This window comes from Bos mutus, chromosome 15 (assembly GCF_027580195.1).
Source record: "Bos mutus isolate GX-2022 chromosome 15, NWIPB_WYAK_1.1, whole genome shotgun sequence".
Classification (NCBI taxonomy): domain Eukaryota; kingdom Metazoa; phylum Chordata; class Mammalia; order Artiodactyla; family Bovidae; genus Bos; species Bos mutus.
This window is the reverse complement of record NC_091631.1, coordinates 54868638-54883663: the sequence shown is the minus strand read 5'-3', so window position 1 is coordinate 54883663 and position 15026 is coordinate 54868638.

Here is a 15026-nt window from a genome sequence, read left to right as displayed (position 1 = left end):
CCGTTTCTCTTATGTCTCCTGCACTAGCGCCACCCAGATAATTAGGAAGCCCAGATAATTAGGTGCCCATATTTTAACAAATGGACTAGGACTCCTACTTTACACCATACACAGATAAATTCCAGAGAAAATATCTTTGTATTATCCACAATGGGAAGAATTTCCTAAAATAGACCACCGTCAAACATACATGCTAAAAGCAAAATAAAGCATAGTCATGTGTTTGTATGCAGAAATATGCATACAGATAGGGTAAAAGAAAAGATTCTTAAAATGAGTTTCTTTTCTCGAAAGCTACCATAAAAACTTAAAGGCACAAGTCATAAACTGGTTAAAGACAATCGCAAAACATATAATTGACAAAAACTGATATCCAGTGTATATAGAGAGAATGCCTGCCAAATAACCAAAAGTGAAAGAACCTAGCAGAAAATGGAGAAAAACATGAGAAGAGGTACTTGGTGAAAGAGGAAATCTGAATGTCAGTAAACATGATAATATGTTCAACTTCATTATTATTTAGCAAATTTAAAGCACAATAAAAACATTCCTATGAGATTGGCAGTATTATAAAGTCTGATTATACCTGGAATTAAGAATGTGGTGCAGGGCTTGCTTTCCTGGTGGTCTAGGGTTGAGAATCTACCTGCCAATGCAGGAAACATGGGTTCCGTCCCTGATCCTGGAAGACCCCACGTGCCTCGGAGCAACGAAGCCTGTGCACTGCAACTACTGAGCCAGTGCTGTAGAGCCCGCGAGCCACCAGCTCCTGAAGCCCAAGAGCCTAGAGCCTGTGCACCGCAATGAAGAGTAGCGCCCGCTCCTTGTAACTAGAGAAAGCCCATGCACAGCAGTTGAAGATCCAGCACCACCAAAAAAAAAAAAAAGTGATGCAGCTATAGGATATACAGAAATAGAAATATAATATGTACATGAAACATGTTATAAACCAATGTTACCCCAATAAAAATGTATTTTTAAAAACAATTCATTGTATTTTTTTTTGGCCACAATGCAGGGCATGTGAAACTTTCCAGATCAGGGATCAAACCCATGCCCAGTGCAAAGGAGGCGTGGAATCTTAACCACTGGACCACCAAGGAGGTCCCCAGAATTCATTTTAAATAAATAAAACGGGGCAAAAGGGAATATGGTGTGATAGGAACTTCTCAAGCACTACTGGTGAGAATGTAAATTGGCTCATCTACTTTGCAGAGTAATTCGGCATTACTTAGTAAACTCAAATATGTGCAAATTCTAGAATCCACTGGTTCTGGATATTTAACCTGGAGAAAATTTTGCACATGTGCCCCAGAAGACAAGTATAAGTGTGTTCATGAAAATGATCCAAGCATTTCTCATCAGTAGAATGTATAATTGTGTGTTTAAATGATATTGCAGTGAAAACATATATAGCTACATGCCGCAATATGGATGAACTGGAAGAGAGTGATGAGCAAAATAATCAGGCCACAAAAGAATACATGCAATTTGATTCTGTTTAGGTAAAGTTAAAGGAGCAGCCAAAAGTAAGCAGTGTAATGTATACATATGTGGAACAACTATGAAGTCAGAATCAAGACAGCGGGCCCCTTTCATGGGCTTGTGGGGAGGGGATGTGATTGGAAGAGGGGCACACAGGAAGCTTCTAAGGTTTTGGGAAAATATTCTTTCACAAGGTGTGTTTTATGCCCAGGTGTTTGCTTCCTAAAAATGAATATTCTCTGAAAAATATATGTTTTATTTTCACTGGTATATATTTTATAGTATAATAAAAATATAATTAGAAAGTTAAATAGAAAAACTTTAACAAATGCATGGCACATAAAAATTTTCAACATTATTATTTTATTATTAATATCAAAATGTTTCCTTCTAAATATAGCTGTAGCTACATCTCACAAATTTTTCACGTAGTGCTTTTATCTAGCTTAAAGTCTTTTTAAAATTCCCTAATGATATTCTCTTTAAAATGAAAGTTATTTAGTAGACCATAGTTTCTGGGCACATGGGATTGTTCAGTCTCTCTCTCTGTTTTATAATAGTGCTACATTATAGAAAACAGTCTATGAAGGTAATCTTTTTGACATTTGTTGAATACATTTATTTGTAGCTTGAAATAACAAATTGTACTTAGGTGAATAAAAATACCTTTTGAAATTTCACGCAGTGAAAATAATTTTAGTATTGCAGTTTTTAAACTCTCTGCTCCATTCCAGCCTTTTCCCATTATAGCCTTGATTTTAATCTCTAGTTTTGTTACACTGAGGTTTCTTAGTACTGTGGCCATGTACACAATAGACTATGATTTTTTGTGTTTTAATGTATTGTTTAGTGTCAATTTAGACCCAGGGATGGGGGAGGCTGGCGGGCTGCCGTCTATGGGCTCGCATAGAGTCGACACAACTGAAATGACTTAGCAGCAGCAGCAGCAGCAGCAATGTATGGGAGGGACCATTTCTTTGTCCCTTGGTCAGTAGTACTGGATTATATCATTCAAAAATAATTTTTGGCAATTTGAAACATATATCTTTCACATATTTTATTCTGAATATAACATTCACATATTTTATTCTGTATCTTTCACTTATATTTTAGTCTTTATAATTAATCTTCAACTTTTTTGAATATCCACACATTGTCCAGTTGTCCTTTTGTGTGAGTTGCTTGTGTAATTTTGTAGAAGCAATTTAAAAAATTTTAAAACCTGTTTACGTATTTAGGATGATATTATCTCTTGTTGGAATCCTCCCCACCCCATTTGGTATTTGCTTTTTAGTACCCATTTGTTCTTTTTTCCTTTCTTCCTCTTCATTAGGAAAAAAATTTCCCCAGAGTTTTCATCTTATTTAATGTAGAGCAGTTTAGTCTTCTTTTACTACAGGGAGAAGATGATCATTTGGCAGAGATAATGTAGCCCAGATTGCAGAACTGAATTGAAGGTTAAATAATGTGACCACTGATCCTCTCCAATTCCGTAAGTCAACGAATATCATACCTATTCAGACAGCTTCTATGTGATAGAAAGCTGAAATATAATCTTCCTTATGATACAATAGTGAGTTCAGATTTAAGCATGTCTAGAAAATATGACCTCACTCCTTGACAAAATTTTATCATAAGTGACTTCATAAATACACCGTGCTGACTTTATCAAACAGCTCCAGGGAAAACATCTCTTCTGTCTACAGTGAAAGGATAATGCTGACATTTGGCAAAGGTCAGAGCTTCATAAATTTAACTTATTAATACATCTGTGAACTGCTAGTATGTTTATATTGTGGTGGTAAAGAATATTGCAGGATTTTTTAAAAACATGTTTAATTCCTACCAAGAGTTTCTAAGCATTTTTTTTTAAACTAAAATCCAATATGTTCCACATTTTTGATAAGGTAAATCTTTTCTCTTCGGAAAACAAAAAAGAGAGAGTGTGTGTGAGTGTGTGTGTTTAAGGAGATATATGTGGGATTAGAGGTCTAGGAAATACATAAGCCTCAGCACAGGTTTTCCCACATCCCCAAAATTGACTTAAGATGACCCCAAAATTGACTTAAGATAACCCCAAAATAGGACAAATCCAAGAGAACCCTTAAAGTAGGGAAGATAGACATCCATGTGCCCCAATACTAGAGAACATCTACTGTAGTACAGGAGGCACTTTGTTGAAAGAAAACATTAGAACTGGCCAGCGAGATTGCTTTAAAAAAAAAAAAATTATTTGACTGCACCTGGTCTTAGATGTGGCGTACAGGATCTTAAGTTGCAGCACGTGAACAGTTAGTTGTGGCACGTGGGATCTAGTTCCCTGATCAGGAATCGAACCTGGGCCCCCTGCACTGGAGTGAGGGGTCTAAGCCACTGGACCACCAGGGAAGTCCCTTCAATATTGCTTTTTAAAAAGTCATCACTATCACATGAAATGAAGAAGGGAGATTGTGGAAGGACCTCACTGATAGCCCTTACGTAGAGGGGTGAGAGCTAGAGGTGAGGGCTGTGGGACAACTAGTAAACGCTGTGTTATGAATCAGCAGCATCTAAAGCAGTTGAACCAAGGGGCCCCAGGATAAACATGACACGTCAAGTAGTATGTGGGCAATGATACAGCTGAGCTTTTCCATAGTGTAGTGGCCTGTGTCTTTAGAAAAGAGGGGGGCCACTGCTAAAGCCTCAGAACAGTTATTGAAGAAGTACTTGTGTGTGTGTGTGTGTGTGTGTGTGTGTGTGTGTGTGAGTGCATATGTGCGTGCTCAGTTGTGTCTGGCTTTTTGTGACCCCATGGATTGTAGCCCAACAGGCTCCTCTGTTCATGGAATTTTCCAGGCAAGCATACTGGATTTGGTTGCCATTTGCTTCTCCAGGGGATCTTCCCAACCCAGGGATCAAATGCCTGTCTCTTGCTTCTGCGTTGGCAGATGGGTTCTTTACCAGCTGAGTCACCAGGGAAGATTATATAGCCTTTTTATTTCGAGGCATTGTTTTAAACTGGTGGTTCTCAGCTGGGGGTGATTTTGTCCCCCGAGGGGACATTTGGAGGTCTGAAATGTTTTTGGTTACCACAACTAGGAAGAGTCTCCTATCAGCATCTAGTGGTAGAGACTAAGGATTCTGCCAAATGTGCTGAAATACACAGACAGCCCTTACAGTAGAGAATTATCAGTCCCCAAATGTCGATAGTGCCAAGATTGAGAAACCCTGTTTTAAATAATGTAACAAATATGAACTCATTTAACCCTTATGGCAACATTTCAGGCAGAAAAGTAACTTGTCCAATGTTATCTACCTGACAGGCTAGGCCAAAGGGAGATAAATGCAAGCATTAAAGAGAGGAGCTATTATAGTAATACGAACCTAAATAAAATTTAAGATAAGATGACTTATAAGGAGGATGTATATATTTTTTTTTCTTAAGGAAAAGTATAATCCCCAGTGAAAATATTTTAGTTATGAAACTTTGGATGTCAAATAATAGAACCCTGAAACATATAGAGCAACAGTAAAACTGTTGGACATGTAGGAAGTAATTGAAATATAGTGGTAGTTTTTTTTGTAAACAGCCTTATTAAAGTATAACTGCAAGGAGATCCAACCAGTCCATTCTGAAGATCAGCCCTGGGATTTCTTTGGAAGGAATAATGCTAAAGCTGAAACTCCAGTACTTTGGCCACCTCATGCGAAGAGTTGACTCACTGGAAAAGACTCTGATGCTGGGAGGGATTGGGGGCAGGAGGAGAAGGGGACGACAGAGGATGAGATGGCTGGATGGCATCACTGACTCGATGGACGTGAGTCTGGGTGAACTCCGGAAGTTGGTGATGGACAGGGAGGCCTGGCGTGCTGCGATTCATGGGGTCGCAAAGAGTCGGACACGACTGAGTGACTAAACTGAACTGAACTGACTGACATATAATAGACTGCACAAATTAAAAAATATAATTTCATAAGTTTTGATATATGTCTATACCTCTGAAATCTTTACCACAATCAAGATAATGAACGCATTTATCACTCCAAGATTTCTCCTTGCTTTATAATGTGTAGTTTTTCCTTTCGCTCACTTGCTGGTCCTTTTACCAATCTTTGTCAACTTTTGATCTACTTTCTATTATTATAGATTAGATTGCATATTCTGGAGTTTTTTTTGTAAGTGAACTCATACAGTAATTACTTTTTTGGAGGGATATGTTTTCTATCATTGTTTATTTCATGAATCATCCTTGTCATTGCATATATCAGCTGTTTATTTCTTTTTATTGATAGATGGTATTCCATTATGTAGATACACAATTTGTTTATCCCATTCACCTTTTGCTGGACATTTGGTTATTTCCAGTTTGGGGCTATTACAAATAAAGATGCTATAAACATTCATGAACAAGTCTTTGTATGAACAGTTGCTTTTGTCTTCGGGTAAATATCTAGGAATGAAATGGCTGGATCATATGGTAAGAATATGTTTAATATTTTAAAAAACTGCCAAACAGTTTTTCAAAGTTATTGTTCCATTTTACATTCCCACCAGCTTTGTTAGAGAGTTCCAGTTGCTCCACTCCCTCTCCAGTATTTGTTTATGGTGCATCTTTATAAAAATTTCAGACATTCTAATAGGTGTGTAGTTATCAGTGTGTTTGGGCTGCTGTAACAAAATACCATAGACTGGGTAGCTTATAAACAGAAGAAATTTTGCTTGTCACAGTTCTGGAGGCTGGCAAGTCTAAGATCACATCCTGGGCTCTGGTGAGGACGTGATTCCTGGTTCATAGACGACTGTATTTTCACTGTAACTTCACATGCTGAAAGGGGTGAGGGAGTTCTCTGGGGCCTCAGAGCCCTATTGCCATTCGTGAGGACTCTACCCTCATGACCTGAGTACCCAAAAAGTCCCTACTATCTAAAATCTTTACCTAAGGGTTAGGATTTCAACATCTGAATACTGAGAGAACACAAACATTCAGACCATACCAGGAGTGGTATCTTGTATTCTCTAATGTAAGTAACTGGTGATGTTGAATATCTTTTCCTATGCTAATTTATCATTGATATATCTTGTTTCATACAATGCCTGTTCAAATCTTTTACTTATTTTCAAATATATAGGTGTATTTTTGTTGTTATTTAGACAGTTGTGTCCGACTCTTATGACCCCTTATTCTCAGAGAGATTGAGATTGATATAGGGAACTGGTTCAAGCAGTTTTGGAGACTGAAAAATCCTATGATCTGAAAGCTAGAGACCCAGGAAAGTCAGTGGTGTAGTTCCAGTACAGGCCCAAAGTCTTGAGAACTAGGGAGTCAGTGGTATATTTCCCAGTTGAAGTCTGGAGGCCAAGAACCAGGGCAAGTGATGATGTAAGTCCAGTAAGTTCTGAGTGCAGAGAAGACCAATGCCCCAGTTCAGCTAGTCAGGCAGAGAGCCAATTGTATCTTCCTCTGCCTTTTCATTTTATTCAGGTCCTCAATAGATTGGATGATGCCTACTCACATTGAAGAGGGCAACGTGCTTTACTCAGGCTACTGATTCAAATGCTAATCTCATCCAAAGAAACCCAGAAATAATGGGTCAGTGACTAAATCAGATTAAATCAGGTGTATCTCATTTTCTTGCTTCCTTACTGAGCAATTTTAGCTTTTCATTTTCTCAACATTTCCTTTTTCAGAATAGGCTCTTTGCCCCACCTTTGCAAAACCAGAATGTTTTTGTCAAAACAACCAGTGTGTTAAAAGTGAAGTAATCCACTATTTCTGGAGAAATGGAAAAAGTTCTCACAGTTTTAAAATGGCAAATTTTCTTAATCCCAGTCCTTAGGATTTCCTAAAAAATTGAAGTTTGATTTTACTGAGGGCACTTTATTATGATGGGTAAAACATTTCAATACATTTGAATTAAGAAAGCAAATTCAAAAAAGAGAAAAGATATTCTAATTTTTAAAAATTATATATACCAACACAAAGTTTATAAAAGCGAAAGGGAAATTCCATTACAGACTGTTAAAGCTGTCTTTTGGCCTATAAAGCTATGTTTGGGTTTACAAAACTATGTCTTATGTTGGGTGTACATTTGTTTTCTGAATTGCCTAGTTGGAAGAAACTGCTAGAAAATGATGATTTTTGTCTTTATCAAAACACTCTTGAAATTAGACACCAGGTTTTTTTTTTTTTTTTTGGAAATCTTGATGTCTAGAGGTGAGGAAACTTCCCATTTTAAAACTCTTAAAGCTAGCCTGCTGGTGGTGATTTAGTCACTCGGTTGTGTCAGTGTTGTTGGGACCCCATGGACTGTCACCTGCCAGGCTCCTCTGTCCATGGGATTTTCCAGGCAAGAACACTGAAGCGGGTAGCCATTCCCTTCTTCAGGGGATCTTCCCAACCCAGGGATCGAACCTGGGTCTCCTGCATTGCAGACTGATTCTTTACCAACTGAGTCACTAGGGAAGCCTACCTGGGTATAATCCCATTTCTACAACTAATTAATTGCATGGCTTTGGAGAAGTACATAACTTTTCTGTGGCTCAGTTTCTTCATCTGTAAAACAAGGATAATTCATTCTAATGGTTGGAAGGTACTAGGTTGACAGAATATGCTGATGGCTTTGAGAAGGAGTGTGAGTGTGTGAGTGTGTGTGTGTGTATGTGTGTGTGTGAGAGAGAGAGAGAACGCTAGCAAAGGAAATCAGTCTGCATGGTAGGAGGAAACCAGTAGAGTATGGCCTTTAGAAATTAGTTTGTGATTAATTGAATTAAATGCTGCTGTTTAGTATATTAAGATTTAGTATATTAACATTTAGTATATTAAGATTTACAACTGCTGTTGGGTTTAGCCATTCAGCCGTGATTGGTGACTTTGAGGACAGTGATTTTAGTGGAGGGGTGTGGACAAAAGCTTGGTTGGAATGGTTCAAGAGATAAGGAGAGAAATAGGATCAACAAATACAGACATTAAAATGTTTTATATTAAAAGTGATAAACAGAATGTAATGTCTTTGAAATAATAGGTTGCATTTATTGAGTACTTCTGTGTGACAGACGGTATTTTAGGCACTTGTACTAACTTGTTTGAAAAGTGGAAGTGAAAGTGTTAGTCAAGTCACTCAGTTGTGTCGACTCTTTGCAACCCCACGGGTCTGTGGGATTTTTCCAGACAAGAATACTGGAGTGGGTTGCCATTTCCTTCCCCAGGGGATCTTCCTGACCCAGGGATTGAACCTGGGTTTCCTGCATTGTAGGCAGACTCTTTACCATATGAACCACCGGAGAAGCCCAACTTGTTTAATGAGAAACAACAAATATAGCAGGTCTTTGGTTTGCATGATAATATAATACCACACCCGCTAAAACCATGTAAAGCAATCTTGAAAATCAATGGGAAAGATTATGATGTTCTGTGACCTTTAAAGTTTTTGTCAAAACATTCAACATTTTAACTAGCTCTTTTAGTTATTAATGTATTGGGAAATGAAATAAATGAGTGAAGCTAATATTTATAGTACACTGTAATTAGAAACATTAAAGATGAAAGTGTTTGCTAGTTTCTCTATAACGTACCAAGATTAGTTTGAACAGTGCTTGCCTTCTTCTCTACATTTGTGAATCAGCTTCCAACCTTCCAGCCTTTCCTCTTTCTCTGTTGTGAAATAGTTCTGAGGGTTCATTTAATGTGAAGTTTTTGTGGTTATCAGTCCCTCTGGGACATCTTATCCTTTTCATCATAACCACTTCCTTCACTAAGTCCCTCAGGCTGCTTATCTGCTCCTCTGTGGATCTGGGTCTGAGTGCGCCCTGCCTGTTATTATATGCCAAAGTTTAAAAAAAAATTTTTTTTTTTCTGAGACCAGGAGGGAGAAGTCAGTGGAACAGGAGTATAGTGAGCAAGTAACCTGCAAGTGGAAAAGACTGGTTCCTAAGGGCAGGCTATCTCACCTGAACTCAGCTCTGTAGGGCCCTCTGGGTGCACAAGATCTGAAGAAACTCATAAGCAGCTTCAGTTTGCTTTCTCTGCTGGTATACAGTTTTTCAGACACAAATTCCCCATCTTTCATTTGGTCAGTCTTGCTGGTGGTTGGTACTGTTGGGAAAATAAGAGTTGAAAACAAAATCTCGTGCCACACCAGGAAAAAGTTCCACAAAACTGTTCCACAAAGGCTGAAGATGAAAAAGTTTTATTATTTTATTTTTTAATTAATTTTTTAATTGAAGTCTAATTGCTTTACAATGTCGTGTTAGTTTCTGCTGTGTGACAATGTGAGTCAGCCATGGAAGTGTTAGTGGATCAGTTGTGTTCAGCTCTTTGTGAACCTCATAGACCGTAGCCTACCAGGCTACTCTGTCCTTGGAATTTTCCAGGCAAGAATACAGAAGTGGGTGGTCATTTCCTTCCCTAGGGAATCTTCCTTACCCAGGGCTCGAACTAAGGTCTCCTACATTGCAGGCAGATTCTTTATCGTCTGAGCCACTAGGGTAGCTGATGTTAGTCAGTGATCAATAAACATATATCCACTCCCTCGTGAGCCTCCCTTCCACTCTGCACCCCCATCCCACCCTTCTGCTGCTGCTGCTGCTAAGTCGCTTCAGTCGTGTCTGACTCTGTGTGACCCACCCCACAGACGGCAGCCCATGAGGCTCCCCCGTCCCTGGGATTCTCCAGGCAAGAACACTGGAATGGGTTGCCATTTCCTTCTCCAATGCATGAAAGCGAAAAGTGAAAGTGAAGTCACTCAGTCGTGTCCGACTCTTAGCGACCCCATGGACTGCAGCCTACCAGGCTCCTCTGTCCATGGGATTTTCCAGGCAAAAGTACTGGAGTGGGGTGCCATTGCCTTCTCCCTCTATTCCTACCCCCAGTTTATTATCGAATGAGGGTTTAAGCAGAATCGAATGCACATCACAGGCAGTCAGCTAAAGAGAAAGTATAGGCAGAAGGAAGTCTCCCCCTCTCATCTAGCCAGGCAGATACAACCCTCCACATCCGTGTTCTCAAGATAAATGGTAAGCAGTCCTCAGGTTAGAGGACATGCCAGCACCATTGATCACCAACCGTTCTTCCTAGATTCACTTGTTAATTGGGGTGACCACCTGCGTTTGTTAATTATCTTCATCTGGAAGAATAATGAAGTTTCTCTTCTCTCTCTGACAGGTAGGTAGGTAGAATTTGGAGCCAGAGGGCTAAATTGAACTCTCATGGAGACTGGGAGATGGGGGCCCCTCTTTCCCTTGATGTTTACACTTTAAAAAGGTGGCTCCTAGGTCCTTGAGAAAGACATTCCAGAGTTGTAAAACCGGCAAGAAGCTTATTTAGCTTTTAAAAGGATTTACATATATCTCAAAAGGACAGAGAAAGAATTTATGATTACAAGTTTTCTGAAAGGGAACTGGAGGGGGGGATGTGTCTTCCCCTATGTGCCGTTACAGTACTTAGGATCAGAAAGTCTTTGAACATAGTCCAAAGCTTCTTTCTTTTCATTTGATCTCATTGGAGACAGGAGGAGAGCTTGTTATCAACCTCCAAATAATTACTTTGATTTCGAAGATTAAACTTTCTCCTTTAGGCCACTAATTAATTACTCCAGTCATTGTTATCTGAGCCCTTTCTTTTCTTGGTCTGTGCACTAGATCAACAAATGAAGATGTTTTCAGGCATGTTTAACTAACCATGCTTAAGGAGAAAGTCCTTTACACTAAATTCTCTTTGATTCTGAGTGGCAATGAATATTAAACGGCAGATGCTGTGCCCCCACTGTCCTGGGCACTAGGGATAAATGGTAAACACAGCAACCACAGTATTTTCCCTCCTGGAACTTACTCTCTGGCAGGGCCTCAGTTTAACACGTAGGAATCAATGCCCTTGAGTACAGGTCTAGAAGTATTGGGGTAGTCGGTGAATAAAGTATGTATCTTAGCCTGAGACCTCAAGGGGTCTGATTACAGAGGGCCTGTAAACTTTAGTGAGGATTTGGGATTAAGAATTCAGTGTCTTGGACCTATCCCTAGAGATTTTGAAAATTTTATTTGTTTATTTTTGGCTGTGCTGGGTCTTTGTTGCTCTGTAGGCTTTTCTCTAGTTGCAGTGAGAAAACTCTAGTTGTGGTGTGCAGGCTTCTCATCGTGATGGCTTCTCTTATTGCAGAGCACAGGCTCTCAGGAGCATGGGCTCAGTAGTTATGCATGTGGGCTTAGTTGCTCCATGGCATGTGGGATCTTCCTGGACCAGGAATCGAGCCCATATCTCCTTCATTGGCAGGCGGATTCTTTAACACTGAGCCACCAGGAAAGCCCCCCTCGAAATTTTGATTTTTGGGGGGTTTGATGCAACTCAAGTACCAGTGTTTTAACAAGCTCTTCTATAAGACTCTGGGGCCGTGAATCCCTTTCTTTCCTTTTTCTCTCACGCCCATGCACACGCACATGCACACGCGCCGTCTCTCACGTACACGCGTACATGCATGCACTCACACGCACAGTCACCAGCTCAGCTTTTCATGGGTTCCAGGCAAGTGCCAGAGGAGGGAAAACTGCTGGGGTCCGAAGTAGGCCGCCGTCCCCACCCCACCCCACCTCACCCCACCGCAGTGAACCTCCATGCCCTGTGGAGTGTTTTGGATTCAAGTGACTTAAGAGCCGGCCAGCGCCAGAGGAACGCTCTGCCCCTCCCTCCTTTTCTGTCTCTCTGAAGGCAGGCAGGAATGAAAACCTCCTCCCACGAAGGGGAAGATGTCAAGGGACGGTGGCTGCTTCGACGCACGTCCGTGATCCTCACGTGCATGAGCGGAGTTTCCTGGGTTACAAAAAGGAGGAGACTCCTTTGGCCTGACACGAGGTGAGTTTGTCCCTTGGCCTCCCTCCCCACCCCCCAGCCCCCTTCCTCTGCGCGGTCTGGGGCCGTGAATCCCAACACATGCCTTTGAGACTCTCTGGACTTCATCACCTTTGAAAAATTTTAAAGGCAGAGATTGATATAACTGGATTTGATATAACCGGAGGGAGGGGACAAGAAAGGTTGTAGGGTATTTAGGTGGCTACTGCGGTAGTTAAGGAAAGAATGATGGTGGCTTGGGTAGAGAAGTGGATGGTTTTGAGAAATTTACAAGATGGAATAGGATTTTGTAATGTTTGAATGTGAAAGGAGATGCTGGAGAAGAAGGAGGTATCAAGGATGACTCCCAGATTTCATATCCCGCAATGGGCTGGAAGGTCATATCATTACTTGAGGTAATGAACATTGGAGGAAGAGCATATTGGAGTTGAGGGGTAGTGTTGAGAAGTTTATATTTGGACCCAGAGACAGGCGCAGGGAGATGTTTAGAAGGCAGTTGGACACAGTAGTCTGGAACTCAGGATCTCTTGGCAATTCTTTGGGGGTTTGAGTGTGGTCAGGTCAAGGGTATGGTCTTCCCAGCAGTCATTATGGTTGTGAGAGCTGGACTGTAAAGAAGGCAGATGCCTTTGAACTGTGGTGCTGGAGAAGCCTCCTAAAAGTCCCTTGGACAGCAAGGAGATCAATCCAGTCACTCTTAAGAGAGATAAACCTTAAATGTTCACTGGAAGGACTGATGCTAAAGCCCTTAGCTCCAGTATTTTGGTCATCTGATGCTAACAGATGGCTCATTGGAAAAGTGCCTGATGGAAAGATTGAGGGTAGAAGGAGAAGAGGACATCAGAGGATGAGATGGTTGGATGGCATCACTGATGCAGTGAACATGAACTTGGGCAAACTCCAGGTGGTGAACGACAGCATTACGCCTGGCGTAATGCAGTCCATGGGGTCACAAGCAGTCAGACACAACTGGATGACTGAACAGCAGCAACAACAAGGTGATAGATGGTAATTGAATGGAAAGGATGAAATCACCCAAAGAAAGGCTATAGATGAGAAGGGAAGAAGGTCTGGAACAAAGCGTGAGCAATGTCAGGGTGTTTCAATATACAGCAGTTGATATTGCAAGGAATGGCCAGGGTGATGGTAGGTGAACTGGGAGCCTGTCGTACCCATGTGGACATCTGTGGCTAGTAGCCCTTAGTGATTTCTTATATTTGTAATTTGGCAAAAGCAAGTTAAAGAAATTTCAGTCTTATTTCCAATCACACAATCCAGAGGGTGGATATTCTTAGTTCCACATACAATGGTTTTATCCCAGTGAGAAATTAACTATTGCATGCCATATCAGTAAACAAGGATGTCATAGTCATCAGTGATTACAGCCCTCTGATGTGAGATGGTGAGCCCTAAGGGCACTCAGAAAGAAGAACAATACCTGTAATCTACCAGCCATCAGATTGCAGCCACTCTCTAAGGTAAGCCCCAAGGGAGCTCAGGATGTGAAAAACACAGGGTTCCGTCCCCAGATAGGTGGGAGTGCATATGAAAGGAATGATTTCAGGGAGCCCAGACTCTTCCATCTTCCCATACGTAGAGAAGCACTACATTCCTTAGTTTGAAATATCTGGCTTCTTTTAATTGATCATAACATTTTGATGTGCAGACTACCTGCCCTTTGTTGTAAAACTTCTATATAACCCTGCTCCTCCCCGGCCTCCTTGGAGTTGTTCTTTCAGGGTTACTTGAGATGCTGTCTCCCAGGCTTGAAGTCCTAAGAATTCTCACTCGATAAAACGTAACTCTCAACTTTTAGGTTGTGATTATTTTTTAAGTCGACACCAGGCATTAGTCACATTCACATTGAGATCTTAAAACATGTCCTTCAGGATAAGTGAGTTAACACAGCCACCAGCAGTCCAAGTCTCAAGCCATATGCACATCATTGATATTTTCCATCTCATTTTGGTGTCTGGACTTCTCCAGAGCAGACATTCAATGGCTTTTTGACCCTGTAGATGAAAACATTGGTAGGAAAGGATCTGAAGTGCTGGCCAAGGGGGATGATGATGACTGCATTATTTGCTGCTCTTGGGTCTGTTTCTGGGTGATGTTTATCCTTTCCTGAGACATTCTTCAGGATGATAAGTTCTTATCTTTCCTCCTGCATGTGGATTTTTCCCCCCCTGCATCTAGAAGCACATATTTCTTTTCTTCTTTCTTTAAAAATATTTTTTATATTTTTATAGTCTGCCTGACCCCAAGCTCTTGACCAGGCCCACCACTTGCTCTGGTGGGAATGGCCCACCAGCCAGGAATGGTTTTTACACTTTTAAATGGCTGTGTTTTAAGAGATTACATAAATACCTACCTAACCATGATTTTGCCTCTTGGCCCACAAAACCTAAAATGTTAACTACTTAGCCTTTTATGGAAACATTTTCTAATCCCTGATCTTAACTACATAAGACTGAAAAACAAATCTTTTCACTCAAATAAGAAAGACAGCTAGGTCTGTGGTTCTCAAACTTTAGTCTAGGTCAGAACCACCTGGAAGGTTTGGTCCAATACAGGTTGGTGGGCCACACCTCCAGTATCTGGAGTGGGACCAGAGAAATGGCATTTCTTCCTTTCTTTTTAAATTAATTTTAGAATTGAGGCATATTTGACATATAACATTAAATTAGTTTCAGGTGTGCAATGGAATGATTTGATATATATGGC